The sequence below is a fragment of the Cricetulus griseus genome, assembly GCF_003668045.3.
Source record: "Cricetulus griseus strain 17A/GY chromosome 1 unlocalized genomic scaffold, alternate assembly CriGri-PICRH-1.0 chr1_1, whole genome shotgun sequence".
NCBI lineage: Eukaryota > Metazoa > Chordata > Mammalia > Rodentia > Cricetidae > Cricetulus > Cricetulus griseus.
Window position 1 is genome coordinate 157,729,172 of NW_023276807.1, and position 16,407 is coordinate 157,745,578.

Sequence of the window (16,407 nt, forward strand, 5' to 3'; positions counted from 1 at the left end):
TAGACCAGGCTGGTCTCGAACTCACAGAGATCTGCCTGCCTCTGCCTCCCGAGTGCTGAGATTAAAGGAGTGCACCACCAACACCCGGCCTTGATTTTTACATATTAAACAATAGATAGTCCCTGACTGGCGACTTCCTAACTTTATGATGCAGCAATATGGATTCAGTAGAAACTGTGCTTTTACTTTTGGCCTCTCCCTGTGCTGATAGTACATAGTGTAGCACTCTCTTAAGCAACTATACACAAACACAAAAGAAAACAGTCAGCTCTTTGCAGTGCCCTATGATACTATGTTTAGCAGATTAGGTGTAGCAAATGCACTTCCTTATTGTTGCCCATGCTGCCTTGAATGCCTGAGATCTGCCCATCTCAGCTATCCAAGTAGCCAGGACATCCAGGAGCACAGCATGCTCAGCTTGTAAATACACATTATACATTTTTCACTAATAACGTTTTTAGCTTTCTGTGAGTTTATCAGAATGTAACCCACCCCAAGCAAAAGAGCAGGTGTGTATCTACAGGAAGCATCTAGTCAACTGGGCTCTCACAATACTTATTTAGAGTTATTCCAGGTGGGTGTAATAGAGCCTTGAGCGACACACACAATTGGCTCTGCCCTCCTCTGGGTGCCCAGAGCTTTCCACAACTTAACAGCAATAATAAACACAAAAGCATATGACTGCCCTAAACCGCCTCTGCACTGACTACCCTCAGGACTGTCTAAAACAGGTTTCTTTAGTAGCCACTACTCTGGTAATTCTCTTCCCAAAGCCATATCTGCTTGTGGCCCAATGGCCAACTATGAGCCTGTTACCGACCTAGCTTCTCTGTTGCTGTGATAAACATTGATCAAAAGCAGCCTGGGGAAGAAAGGGCACATTTGACTTACAGAGTACAGTCCATCATTGAAGAGAGCTAATGCAGGAACTCAAGGCAGGAACCTGGACAGGGAACTTGAGTAAAAACCAGGAAGAACACGACTTCCTGGCTTCTTCTCTATGGCTTCTTCAGCCTGGTTTCTTATAAAACCCTGGATCTTGTGCCCAGGGATGGAGTCGCCCACAGTGAGCTGGACCCTCCCACATCAATCAAGAAAATGCACCACAGACTTGCTTACAGGCCAGCCTGATGGAAACAATTCCTGAATTGACGGCCCCTCTTTCCAGGTGTGTCTCAGTGTTCTCTAGCTGTCAAGACATACCATGACCACCAAAACTCTTTTTTTCCCCCTCTTGAAGATTTATTTATTTATTACGCATACGGTGTTCTGCCTGCATGTATGCCTGCAGGCCAGAAGAGGGCACCAGGTCTCATTACAGATGGTTGTGAGCCACCACGTGGTTGCTGGGAATTGAACTCAGGACCTCTGGAAGAGCAGCCAATGCTCTTAACCTCTGAGCCATCTCTCCAGCCCCTGCCCACAGAAACTCTTACAAAAGAAAACACTTAATTGGGGCTGGCTTACAGTCTCAGAGGTTTAGTTCATTTTCATCATGGCAGGGAGCATGGTGGCATGCAGGCATGGTGCTGGAGAAGTAGGAGAGGTTTATGTCTGGATCCACAGGCAGCAGGAAGACTGACTCTGGGTTTGGCATGGGACTTTTGAAACCTCAAAGTCCACCCCCAGTACACCTCCCAATCCTTTCAAATAGTGCCACTCCCTGGTGACCAAGCATTCACATATGAGACTCTGGGGCCATTCTTATTGAAACCACAAGCAGGTGACTCTAGTTTGTGTCAAGTTGACAAAAACATCATACTTACCTCTTGGTCCCTGCCTGCTGGCTGCATCTGGGTGGGTCTTTCTGGGCCCTCTGACCATATATCCTTGGAGACAATACAAGGGAATGATGTTGGTGGCATTGATAAGCTATGGTGGTGGTCTGGTCTAGACACCTACCCCAGACCCTCTGACTCCTCCATTCTTCAGTCTCCTCAGGTCCTCTCACACAGCCTACAGCCAATTCTTGCAGGTTTTGAGCCCTTCTCCTCCCTATTAGCTCACTCTTGGTAACCAAAAGCTGGAAGAGCAAACCACCATTTAAGTATCAAGTTGTCGCCCTCTTGAGCCTTTCCTCATCTTCTCTATCCCAGGCCTATAAATGTGTGAGGATGGGAGAAGAGGTGGCCTGGCAGGTGTGGACGCTGCAGCTGAGAGAAACAAGCCTACTTATAATACCACATAGTGATGCCTAGAGAAAAGTGCTGGAGATTCCAGTGCTTAGGGAGCCCCTTTTTAGATCTTCACCCTCACGCCTCACTGCCTGCCTATAAGCTGAGCAATGTTGAAAGAGGACATAAGGAGAACGGGGACAAAAATAGTTCTGGCAAGGAGGCAGCCATGGGTACAGGAAGCAAGAGGGATTATAAACTAAGCCCTAAGATGTTTCTTACATCCCACCCTCCCTTCTTGCCTTCTGCTTCCCATCTCTCTGGAACCAAAGTGCTTTAACCACAGTCAGCAAGGGACTGGTGAGATAGCTTAGGAGGTAAAGGCACTTGCCAACAAGCCTGTCAACTTGTGGAGGGTGGGAACTGATCTTGAAAGGTTGTCTGTACTCTGACCTCCACACATGGGCTGTGGCACACACACATACATATAAATAAATAAATTTAAAATTGGCAAGATCTGGAATGCTGATAAATGATTTCAATCCCAGGTTTCAGAAGGGCGAGAAAAAGTATTGCCATAGGTTTTCTGCCAGCCTGGGCTACAAAAGTAGTACCATACCAGCCAGGACTATATGGCAAGAAAGACCTGCTTTGGAAAAATATATTTAAAAATTAAAAATAAGCTGGATACGGTGTTACACGACTTTAACCCCAGCACTCAGAAGGCATAGGCAGATTTATCTCTGAGTTCAAGGCCAGCCAGGGCTACACAGACAAACCCTGTCTCATAAAACAAAAAACTGAAAAATAAAAAAGGCATTTGGGCAAAAACTTACTCCATACCAGCCACTAGACTTCATTGTGTTCCTGTCTTTGGTATTTAGTTAAAACCTTAGATGTCAGCCGGGCGTTGGTGGTGCACACCTTTAATCCCAGCACTCGGGAGGCAGAGGCAGGCAGATCTCTGTGAGTTCGAGGCCAGCCTTGTCTCCAGAGCGAGTGCCAGGATGACAGGTTTCAAAGCTACACGGAGAAAGCCTGTCTGGAAAAACAAAACAAAACAAAACAAAAAAAAAACAAACAAACAAACAAACAAACAAAAAAACAAAAAAAACCCCAAACCTTAGATGTCCATGCTGTATCCACATTTCCTAGTAACTTTTTTCTCCCATAAAACATCAAAAGGACACAGCCTGTTACATAAACTCAGGCTGCAGCCTAGCATTCTGCTCTCGCCTTACATGAGGAACTCATGTTTATGTGTTACACAGATTTCTAGGAAACCAAAACCAATCAAAGCAAGTCAAAAAAAAGTTTAGACAGGCCATTGATGATTATATCTACAAGCTGCGACAAAATCACTTTATTTTTAGGTTTCTATGAAATGCATTTCTGATGTATTGTCATCACTCATACTAAATTCGTTACAAAAGCCCCGCCCGCCCCCACCTCCTGCACACCCTCCAGGGTGCCTCGGATTCCGAGGGATCATCATGATTGCAGACTGTGTAGCTTTCTAGTCTTCAGCTCTGAGGTCGTTCTGGAGTCACAGAGGTGTCAGCAGGGGTGAGCTCATCCAGCTTCCCAGAGGGTAGCTTCTCGGGTTGTTACCCAGCAGTCTCTGGGCACGGTCCTTCTTTCCTTGTGTCCCCTTCCCTCCCGGAGAAGTCCCAAGGCCAAGCAGTCCTGAGAGTCATTCCAAGCATCCAGCTGAGCCTGCACTTTGATCAAAGACCACCCTCTCTCTCGGGGACCCTGCCACCCTTCAGTGTCCTGGGGTCTTTGGGAGGGAGGGGGAACTCAGTCAGCATTTTCTTCCTGGTCTTGCTTCTCGGGTCAGTGACCCCAGTGGAAGACGCTGAATTCTCCTTTGTCCCGCAGTGCAGTGATGGAGCAGGGCAGTCAGGTAGTGGGAAGCCTGCTTTGAGGTTTACAAGGGCTTCTGGAAGGAAGCTGTCTGCAGGGGCTGGGACGGCGTGGGGGTACGGAGAGATGGCCGGGGCAGGGAGGTGGAAGCTGGGGGAAGGCAGATATAAACCTTGGGTTTCATTGGTTCCCGGAGGAGACAGCTGTCTGTTGTGACTCTCTCACAGGTCCTGATGTGCCTCTAAGTCTCTGCAGAGGCACCTTGCAATCTGCTTGCTAGATTTAAATCTTTAACTGTCAAGAACCTGGCTTTTTGTGCCTTGATTTTTCTGACCTGCTTCACCTCCCGCCCCCCCCCGCCAGCCCCCACGAAGGTAAATTATTTAAATTAAACCCCAGATTTCTTTCTGTGATCCCAAGAGAATGTCCCTCCTCCCTGTCTCCTGTGCCAGGCTTCAGATGACCACACCACCTCTACTTTAATATTTTCCTGGCTCAGTTCTCTCACTGCCTGTCCAACCATCTGACCTACGTCTTCTCAGTCTAATCCTGACACTGCGTCCCTGGACTCCATTCAGGGGCTGTTCCTGCAACTGTCTCATTAGGGAAAGGTGGGGAGAACAGCCTTGTGTGGAGCCCACCCCCACCAGAGACTTTCCAAAGCCAAGACTTCTCAGGTCACTGCCATTTGCTGAAGCTTTTGAAATTGATTCTTTAAAATTTATTTATTTTTATTTTTATGTGCATTGGTGTTTTGCCTGCATGTGTGTCTTGTGTGATGGTGTAGATCTTGGAGTTACAGACAGTTGTGAACTACCATGTGGGTGCTGGGAACCCAACCCAGGTCCTGTGGAAGAGCAGTCAGTGTTCCCAACTGCTGAGCCATCTCGCCAGTCCCTGAAATGGATTTTTTTAAAGTTGAGAAATGTCGATATCTCAGTAAAGTACTTGCCTTGCAAACATAAAAACCTGAGCTAAAGCCACAGGACCCACATTTTAAAAGCATATATGGTGCTGGTGCCAGGAGCCAGAAACAGGACTATGTGGGGTTCACGGGTCATCTAGTCTAGCTTAATTGGTGAGCTCCAGGTCACTGAGTCTTGTCTCAAAGGAGGAGGATGCTATTCCTGAGGAAGACACCTGAGGTTGTCGTCTGGCCACCACAAACAAAAGTACACATGCACGCACACACACACACACACACACACACACACACCACATAGACAAAAATGAATAATTCTTAAAAATTGAAAAATGCCCTCTTATGATTGGAATGTACAGCCTCCACCAGGCCATGTGTTTGAATGCTTGCTTTCCAGTTCATGGTGCTGGTTTGCAACGGTGAGGAAGGTGGGACATAGCTAGAGGAAATGAATTGCTAGGGGTTGGCCCTTGAGGGTTGGAGTCCAGAGCCATGCGCAGCCAAGCATTGGGTCTGCCCAGCCACAGATCTCTCTACCCTATGGCATTCCCCAAAACAACGGTCTTCACCTTCTCAAACTGTGAACCCAAACAAATTCTTCCCCTTTAAATTGCTTCTGCCTGGTATTGTGTTATAGAGACAAGAAAAACAGCATGCCACCAAAGTGACACCAATCGTAGAACAGTGGATGTTTACATGAAGCAAACTGTGTCTTAGCACACACCAGCAATATAATTGGACAGTTGACTAGAGATACCCTCTAAATTGTAGATACGATCCTCTCTGGTCCCCTGCCCCTTGAAGAACTTCACGACTACATCTCCTTTCTTACCTTACCTGGCTCTCAACCAACTGGATACTTGCAAAACCGAGCTGTGAAGCAGAATGATCCCCTGGAGCCAGACCCTTCCTATGCTCAAAAACATGAACACACACACCTTTTCCCTGTTTGTTTTGAGAGGTCTCACTACATATCACAGGCTGGCTGTGAAGCCTCAATTTTCCTCTCAGAGGAGTCTCAGGCTCTTGAGTGCTGGGACATCAGGCAAATTTAGATCTCCCCACCAACCCTAGGAAAGATCTCCTAAATTCTCAAGGTACACACCTCACCCCCCATCCCCCACCCCTGCCACCCCTCTTCCTTCACCCCAGTCACTGATGGGGGGGTGGCTTGTTTTGCTTTTAAAACCCTAGCTGGTGCTTCAACCCTCACAACAATGTTTAACAATCTTTAAAGCTGTTTGGAAGTTAATAAAAGTGTTGTAGCATTTGTATCATTTGAAAACAAGTAGAACATTGGCTTCTATTTGACCGGTTTATGGGTACTCCAGGAATCATGCAGCTAACCCTTCTGCTACTGGGTTTGTTTGCACTCCGTAATTAAAAAAAAATGAAGCACAAACAAACTGTTCTTGAATCTATATTTACTTTCAGTAGTAGGATGGAGGATAAATTGTTCTGAATTTTTTCCTTATTAGTTGAGAAAACAACCTTTTACCCCCCCCTTTTCTATTTCCTTTCTTCTAAAAAAAAATGCCACGAGTTGTATGCATGTTTGACTGCTGTTTGTTGAGTCAAATCTGAGCTATGAGACCCATATTACCACTAAATTATTGTTTTTGCATTAAAAATACTGTTTTGAATCAGTTGACATCACTGGGGGAAAATGTTTGTAATTGAGACTATTAAATGCCTCGCTGAAGCCTTGGAAATGAGACCTGAGAAAGAGTTACAGACTAACTGCTAAGTTTAGGGTTAGTGATGCACCAAGGAAAGTGGTGCCCAGCCCATGCATGGGAGAGGCAGCAGGGCAGGCTCTTGCAGTAGCCGACTCTTGAGCTAACCCTAGGAGAACAAGATGGATTCCACTAGGCTGGAAAGTAGAAGGAGACAGTGATATTCCAAGAGGGAATGTGTAAGCTCAGATTCCTTGTATGTAAAGCTGTGTGTCCAGTACTTATATGTAGTATGTACACTTCTGTGGGGGACACTGGGAGGAGCTGGAGGAACCGCCCAAGGTGAAGCCGTAAGGAGAGAACTTGTAAAGTCCTATGTACGCTGTGCTCGAATGTGATGGTGACCAGAGGTAAGATCTTTTGGCAAGTGAGGCTCCACCCTCCTAAGTGGGTCATGCTGCTGTATGAGAGACCAAAGGGAGCATGGGACTCCTTCTGCTACCCCAGGACTACACAATGACACCTGTGAGAGTGAACCCCAATCAGACACCAAGTCAGCTGGTGTTTTGGTCCTAGACTTCCCAGATTCCCAGAACTATAAGCAATCAATGTCTTTTATTTACAAAGTGCCCCAGCCCAGGTACCTTTTCTAGAGCATGATATACCATGCTAAGGGCTGAAGCTTTACCTTGGGACCAGTGAGTCTTGGCTGATGCCAGCCAGGACTCTGTGTTCAGTGGGTTCCTTATATGAGTGCTATGCAGACAGTTCAGAAATCTGTCCTTGTGCTCAACATAGATTTTAGAGGAAGACGGACCAGAGTTACAGTTTCAGCTCTGCTTTGTACTGAGCGAGCGACTTTGGGCAAGGCTTATGATGTGTCTGAGTTCCCTTACACAAAATTTGGATAAAGTGCCAAAAGGTATATATTTATAGAATGCCAGGTATAGTACTGAATTTGAACTACCAACAGCATCAAAAATCTGACCCACCTCAGCATATAACGGATGTGGGCTACAAAGACTTACTAAGGACAGTGTGACGGTGTGTGTGGTTATACACAATATTCACTGAACTGCAATATGACATCTAAGAAGTTACCACTCATATTAAACACCACAGGTTTATGTACTTGTAATTCATTTGGCAGATGACAATAATGAGACTATGACAAGTTTCAGCCAATGGGAATAAAGTACCCTGAAGAAGGAATGTAGATTGTCATATTAATGATCCTAATGGATTATACTTCTTGGTGTGTACACCTGTGCCATCCTCTGCCCTACTGACTCTGAACTTGGCTTCAGCCATTTCCAGATGAGTGGTTGTGACAATGCCACACACACACACACACACACACACACACACACACACACACACACACTGCCCCTTGCTATCAAAGTCAAGGTCTCTGAGTTTTTCTTTGGGCTTTGCCTCATTGTCAAAAGATGGCTGCTGGTGATCCAATACCTATGTTCAAAGTAAGAAGAAAAGTATGAGAGAAGACAATAGAAAGCAGTTGCTTTTGCTAGAAAGCATTTTTCCCCAGCAACATTCCAGCAGCCTGCTGTTGATATCTCATTGAGGTAAGCTATATGGCTATTGTTAGTGGCAACAGAGTCTGGAAAATGGAACATTTAGCTTTTCCAGTCTCTGAGTTACATTGTATTAATATTTTGGGTGGGCTAAATAATAGTGTTTGACATATTAAACTTTTAAAAAAGATATTATTATTTATTATTATTATTAGTCTTTTAAAAATAGGCTTTGAAGCCTGTCCTGGAACTTACTCTGTAGACCAGGCTGGTCTTGAATTCACAGAGATCCGCCTGTCTCTGCCTCCTGAATACACTCCTACCTGCAGAGCCAGCTTTCTGAACTCCTGCTTTAGAACTCCTAACCACAGACCATGTTCTAGGAATACCATAAAAGCCTGTAACATGAAGACTGTAAGCTAGTAACCGACTGCTGGGCCTTAATGCAGACTAGAGCCCAGTGCAAACACTAAATTGGAAAAGCTGCCTTCTGTCAGCTCCTGTGTTCATATCATCCCTGCAGCACTAAGGACCCATACACACACACGCACGCACGCACGCACGCACGCACGCACGCACGCACGCACGCATGCACATACATACACTGGCCACACTGCACTCTGGTCAGTCCTGCTGACCCAGAGGCGACTTGGGTTTTTCTGATTTGCATACCCACAGCTTTAAGTTTTGGTGACCTGGAAGCAGGCTTCCTCTCCAGGGGGAGGTTATCCATCTCTGCTGGGACATCTCAGTGTCTGCTGTGGGGACTGTCACATGTGGTCACACACTGAGAAGCAAGTCTGGAAAGCTGAGGAGAGGCCAGCAGGTTTCCCAGAGCCTGGGCCTCCTTCTTGGCCTATCCCCAGGAGATGAATTCCAGATGCTTTTCTTCTGGAGACTTCCTCCTCTCCCCTCCCCCTTTCCTGTTGGGCCCCCTCTCCCTGCTCTCTCCAACCCCAAGCCAGGCAAGAAAAAAAGGGAACTGCTCCTCTCCAAGGAACAGGATCTGTCACCTTGTCTGGGGTGCCTGGGGCAAAGCAAACACTCCTTTGGCCAGTTAACCCCTCGCCTCCCTCTGTCCCTCACTTCCCTTTCCCACAGAAGTGACAGGCAGAGGCTTCTCTCTTATTTACTTGGTAATTTTCAGACACTATCAAAACCTGGAGATGAAGATGTTTTTGAAAAGGGGTATGGCAGGACTGGGAGAGAAAGAGTGCCTTGAAATGCTAGGAGCAGCAGGGCAGGCTGGGTGGGCGCATACCTTTATTCCCAGCACTCAGCACTCAGCACTCGGGAGGCAGAGGCAGAGGCCAGCCTGGTCTACAGAGCGAATTCCATGGCAGTCAGGGCCACACAGAGAAACTCTTGTCTCAAGAATACTCCCCCTCCCCAAAAAAAGCACTAGGAGCTAGAGAGTCATACACCAATCAAACCTGTTTCCAATCCCACGTCTTCCCCTCTGCACCATGTGGATTAATGCTGTCTTGTTTCCACCTCACACTGCCTGTTAACTCATCTGTAAAATAATCATATTTATTTCTACTTCTCAAGTGGGGACTTTTTTTTTTTTCCTTTTGAGGTGCTGGGTAACCAACCCCAGACTTTGTGCCTGGTTAACTAGCATTCTAACACTAAGCCCAAACCCAGCCCTTACACACACACACACACACACACACACACACACACACACACACACACTATACACACACTTTAACCTCTATAGTGCTGATATTACAGGCACGGGCCATAATGCCTTGTCCAAATGAGACTCCTACTGCACTCCTTAGGTACTGTTAGTGAGTCTTGATAAACGATAGTGTTGTTATAATGAACAGTCTCGTAGATTGTAAAGACAGAGCTGACAAGTACTTCCAAGAAGAGAAAAACTATGGATATGGAAGAGTTTCTAAAATAGGAGTATCCAGTTAATAGCACTCATCTTAATGAATCAGATTTGCTGGCTTCCCAGGAGCCATCAGTATCAGTCAGGATCTTTGAGTGTGTAAAGTGGGGAAGATACATTGATTACACAGTCCTCATTTCACAGTTGAGGAAACTAAGTTCCTAGGGGAGATGAGAACAAACGAAGAACTTTGTATATTGCAACATTGCACACACACACATACACACACACAATATGCACAAGATGGTTGCTGGGGTTTTGTGTCACAGACCCAAGAAGCAATGGGTCACCACCAAACTCCAAAGTCTTAAGTCTTCAGTGCCTCATCCACCATTTCCCAAGAGGAAAGAAAACAAACTGTAGCCTGTAACGACTACTGTCCTAAATAGGGCAGTAGGAGAAAGGCCTTAGGTGTGGGCCTGGTGATTTATGGGTACATCCTCCAGCCTCAGGGAGCTGAGATAGAGAGACCAGTTGATAAGACTAAATCCAGACCCTGCCAAGTAATGCCTGAAAATTGCAGCAGCTGAGATAACAGATTTAGAATGGGAGAGAAACCAAGCATCTAAAACCATAGCAAATCAACGCGAAGTATCTCTCCAATGGCAATCCTTGCAAAGGCAGAGCAAAGCTTAAAAACCAAGAGGCCATTCTCAACAACATGAAGGCTGGGGCTGTATTTTATAACCCACTGCGACCCACAGTTCCTCATGTTTCAGTGACCTCCAATGAAAGGATCATTTGACCCCCAAAGGATCGAGACCCACAGGTTGAGAACCTGAATGTCTGTTCTGCAGCTAAAGTGCCTTGACTTTCCTCCAAGCCCTGGAGATGATGACTTGGCTTCTTACCAGAAAAACCAAGTGACTGGTTCCGGGTCCCAATCAGTGATTCCCTAAATAAGAACAGAGAGGAGCAAGCAAGCGTGGGTTCCTTGATGAAAATAAACAGGAAGTGGGCAGCACACAGGGAGCTGCCATGATTACGCAAGCGGCACATCTGGTCCCATACACCCTTTAGAAGGCTGAAGAGCAAGTCTTTAAAAGAAGAAGAAGAAAAAAAAAAAACAACTCAATCTGTTTTCCTAGAGACTCCATCTGAGTCTTTGCATAAAATTAAAGCTGGTTTTTTTTTTTTTTTTTTTTTTTTTTAGGGTAGCTGGCTGCTTAGCTATATTGTAAGCCCCTTCGACTCAGCAGATCTGAAAATGCGAAGCTGAATTCATAGTCTTCATGCAAGCACATTCATCCTCCGCAGGCCCACATATCATCTGATAGAACTAGCCCCCCAAACCAGAAACCTTAGACCTCTTTGGGTGTAGCTCCTTCATGTTACTCATCCCATGAGTCGCTGAGTTAGATCAATCATATCAGCCTAAACTGTTTTCAAGCCCCACCGTTTCTCTCTATCACCTAGATAGCTAAGTAATAGCCATGGATTCTCCATTACTGAGCCCTAGACTGCCTGCCCAAACCTCAGCAGCCTGCGTGGCTTACAGCGCTCAGCTGTGAGCCAGAATTGTGTACAATTGATTGGGAGAGCCATCTCTCCCAATCAGGAGAGGCCATGACTCTCCCCAGTTAACAAGCCCAGCTGGTGTGTTCTTCTGTGAGAAGATCCAGCCAGACTCCTGAAGATGGCAGCAGTGTGGCAGGAGGACAGTCTGAACAAGCAAGCTTCTTGTAAACTATAACATGAGTCAGAATGTCATTCCTTTTGAAGGCTGAATAATATTCTATTGCATGTGCCATGTGCATACAATTTGCCCAGTCACCCCTCTTAAAGCATTCGGGCTGTTTCTACTTTGGGCTAGTATAAACTATTTTATTATAAACTGGCTTATAAATACAAGTGTCCATTTTTCATTTCTTTGGAGGAAATATACTCAGGAGCAGTGCTGTTGGGTTACCTGGAATAATGGTTGTTCACCTTCTTGTCATTGCAGCTACACTGTGAACTCTTAAGAGACAGAGAGTGAGTCTTGACAAAGATATTTGTTGGATAACTATCATTAGCTCAATGGAAAGGATTCCACGAGAGACAGAAAGCTGAGATAAGGTCTGGGGAGAATAAAGGGACTCTGGTCCTGAGAGGCTTGGCTTCTGATAAGCTCTCAAAGCTGTGATTATGATCTTAAGAAAGGAAAGGCCAGATGGAGGGCTCCACAGGCAGGCTCTAGTCTTGTAAGTCACAGGCTCCGAGGGATTGGCTGGAGGTAAGTACAGGGAGTTAGTGATTAACTGGTACAGTTCCAGCTTTTGACACTATCAACTGGAAGGTAAATCATTATTTTAAGTATGACTAAGAGAAAAAAAAGCTGCTAATTAAACTATATTTACCACTGACTTGAAGATATATATAAACTTCAGAGATGTTAAAATGTTATTAACAGCTCTCTTGAATAGAGTCCTGCTAATGAAATATCAGTGGATGGGAGCTAACCAACATAAGGCTGCCTTGTAGGGCAATGAGAATATTCTAGAACTGATTGTGGGGATGATTTTACAACTTTGAGTTGATGCTAAAAACCATTGAGTGGTTCACTTAAAATGGGTGTCTATGTCACGATATAATTTATAACCCACAAAATGATAGCTCTTAGAATGCAGAAAATTTAAGAATGGCACCATGGCAGTGCAGGGGTTAAAAGAGAGATGAGGTCGGTTAGAGGAGGATCTAGAATGCTTTTGGAGTATGCATGCTACAGATAAAGGCAGAGTTGGAGCCAGACAGGCAGTGAACGGGCAGGAAAGACGTCCAGTCTGTGGAGACAGCAGCTCATGCAAAGGCCAGGAGATGGCAGGGATGAGTGAACAGCAGTGGTAGGAGAAAAGCGTTAAAAGGCAGGCTGACATGTGGCTCTTTGGACACAGTGGGAAAGCTAGCAAGTTTCTCCAAATGACCATCTTTAAAACTCTTGTGAACTCCATCCACAACGGAAACGTCTAGCTCCAGGGCTGGGCCGCTGACCTGACTGCCAGTACAGTCCCCTGTGGAACCTAAAGCTAGATGACCAAAAGGTTACAAAAGCAAAGGGCACTGCCCCCGGAAACGCTGCGCTTGACCAGAGGCTGGGAAGGGCTGGCGTTTCTGACAGGAAACCAAGGCATTCCAGAAGTCACATCTGCAGAACCAGGAAGCAGAAGGAACCCAGCACCAAGCCACACAGGAAGAATCAGTCACCGCGCTACTCCAAGGGGATTGAAATTTGACAGCAAAATGCCACAAGGAGGAAAACTGCCTGTCCAGAAAGGGGGTGGAAAGGTGCCAAGGAAGGCACAGGGCTAACATCCTAAGCTAGAAGCCAGCCAAACCCAACAACAGCTCCGAATCCTGTACGCTCATAGTTGGCTGTGGTAGCGCACACCTGTAATCCCTGCACCGGAGGGGCTGAGGTAGGAGGATCAGGAGTTCTAAGCCAGCCTGGGCTGCAGAGAGATTTGGTTTAAAGCTACTCTAGACCATGGAATCAATTAAATAAAATCCCGTGGTTTGTTAGCTAAAGACTGAATCTGCCCGTCCCAAAGCAAGCAGCCTGAGGCTAGACCATGAAAAAGAGCCTGGACACAAAGCAGGCCCAACTCAGATTTCACAGGTCTATCTACCAGACAACCCCAGGCAGTCCAGCCCTGGGGACCTGGGCTCTGGTAGTTGCAGAGCTTTCACGGATTCTTATTCTAGGAAGATCCAGATAGCTCGGCTGAGGAGGGGGCTATGGCGTGACTGCAGGGTGTACTCCAGCCAGATGCAAGCTTATCTGCCTTCAGGAAAGAGGCATCTACACTGATAAACTGCAAAGAAAATGATGCCTCCACCCCCCTGGGGCTCCTCTGCCTCCTCCCCATCTATTCAGTTTCCCCTAGAGTAGCACAAGTTTTAAATGAGCCAGTCATTCCATTTGAGTAAAATGAGCAGCAGAATCCACTGTTATTATTTCTAAAAGTTCTGACTTGGTTCCCCTAGCTGTATAGAGTACCTGTGCTCAGGCCTGAACAGTCATTTTCAGTTACAGTGGCTGGGCCGCGAAAGGCAGAGCACAGTGGTGAGGAATGAATAAATAAGTGAATAAATAAATAAATAAAAATAGGGGCTGGAGAGATGGCTCAGCAGTTAAGAGCACCGACTGCTCTTCCAGAGGACCAGGGTTCAATTCCCAGCACCCACACGGCAGCTCACAACTGTCTGTAGCTCCAGTTTCAGGGGACCCAACACACATGCACATAAAATAAAAATAAATAAATTTAAAAGATAGATATATAGACCCCGATCTTTGTAGGTAAAATCAAATGGAAGTGTTTATCTAGAATGTAAACCCACTCAGTGTTAGGAAGGCTTTGTGGCCCCCACCCCCACCCCACTGTGCCAGTCACTTGGAGATTACTTGCTGCCAGCTGTCATGCAGTCTGGCTTCTCCCAAACAGAACTAGAAAACCTCTGGTTTCTGCTATCTCATGAAGAGCAGTCCAGGGAGAGCCACCCAGGTGATGGTGGGGATCAGTAGAACTCCAGCCTGCTGTCTTTCTTACTGCCAGAGGAGCCTTACTTTGTTTCCTTGCTGGATCTTCTCAACCCAGGGGCAGGGACTTCTGGGCTCTGATTCCATCCCAGGCCATAAGGGTAAGGCAAGGTAGTCAAAAAGCCTCTGTCTGGAAAGGATCTAGGGCTTTAAGTACTGTGAAAATGCAAAGCGGAACTGACCGTGGGCCTAGCCTAGCCCGAGATAGAAAGCACAATGGCTTATTCCTCAGTTAGCTCAATTCTGTAGGACCAGTGCAGAAGCCCGGATCTTGGAAAGCATCCTGAGCCACTCTTAAAAAGATAAAAGCTCCAAGGGATTGTCAGAGCTCCAGAAACTCAGCCACCTCCTCACCACAGAGGGCAACCACTCCTACTCTGCTGTATGTGCTGGCCATAGCTACCACATGCCCACTGTTCAACCTGGCATGGCAATACTTCTCCCTCCTTCACAAAATTCAAGGCAAGCTTTCTCTCATCGCACCATGTATCCCAGCCTGGTCTCAAACTTTTAATCGTTCTGATTTGGCCTCCTAAATGCCTGGGGTTATAGGCAAGTGCTAACCACAAACAGCTCTCTTTTTAAAATCACAGAGTATTTGCCAGAGCTGTTGCTGCCCTGGGTTTTTGGGTTTATGGGTTATCTCCACCTGTAAACCCTGCCTGCCCTTCAAGGCTCACTGGTCGTGTGAGCCATAAAGCCATCTGTACTCAGTTACTGGGACTCCTTCTTCCTCTAGACTCAGATAAGTTCCATCTCTATATTATCCCCTCGTATTTAATCTCCATACTGAGGTTATTCGAATGCGTATGTATTTCTAGAGGTTTTATCTACATGGCCTTTGCATACCTTCTGGTGGCAATACCATTGTTTTGCACTCATTCTCAATCCATACAGAAAAGCCAGATCTCAGAAAGAGTGGTATCTTCAAGGTCTTAACAAAACATGACTCATCCAGGAAGGGTATAAGCTAAACAGTGCCAATGATATCTCATTGTGGAAGATTTTCCTGCAGTATTGATAAAAAGAACTCTTTTAACTGGACTAGAAACTGGTTGGATTTGCACCCAGAGCCAGGAGCAGCCAGCATGCAGCGGGAGATACTTGAAAATGAAGAGCAGCAAGCCTGTGGGATGAGGTCAGTGACATGGAACCTTTAGATCCAGCTATGTCAGAAATGTCACCCATTCTGAGTCCATCGCCCATCTCTTGTAGTCAAAAGAAGGCCTCATGTACCCCCTGACATTTCAACTGACAGGTATAGAAGTGAGTGTGATGAACCATTTCATTCCAGTGCACCACGAAAGAATTAGACAATGCTCCAAACTTGCTTGGTGGACAAGAGGCTGTTTCTAAGAATCTAGAACTAGAACACCACAGAATTTTAGTAAACAAAAATGTCACAAATTATATAGTGGCTCTGAATGTTGGCCTGATATGTGAACAGATAGGAGATGGGTCATCAAAGCATAACATTGGCACTGTCCACTTGAGCTCAGGTAAGGAGAATAAGCTCCCTGAGTTATAATCTATTTCCAGAAGATCTCTACCTGCTGCGGTTCAACCTGTGATAGCTCTCTTTTTCCTAATTCAGTGTTCAACAAGTGCCTACAATAATTTCTCCTTAAAATTGTATCTAAGGAGAAATAATTTACCCCATCAATTTCAAAGTAGCATGAACGTTCATTCTCATTGCAAACAAACCATTTGCCTGTCTGATTTCTTACACCAGGTCATAATTTGGGCTAGTTTTTCCTCCTTGTGGCATAGGATACAATTAGATAGGTTAGATCCCAGGTAATGCCAGGCTCATACTGGCATACCTTCATGCTATAATGGTTATAGTTCATTTTTATTCAGCATTTATAATATACT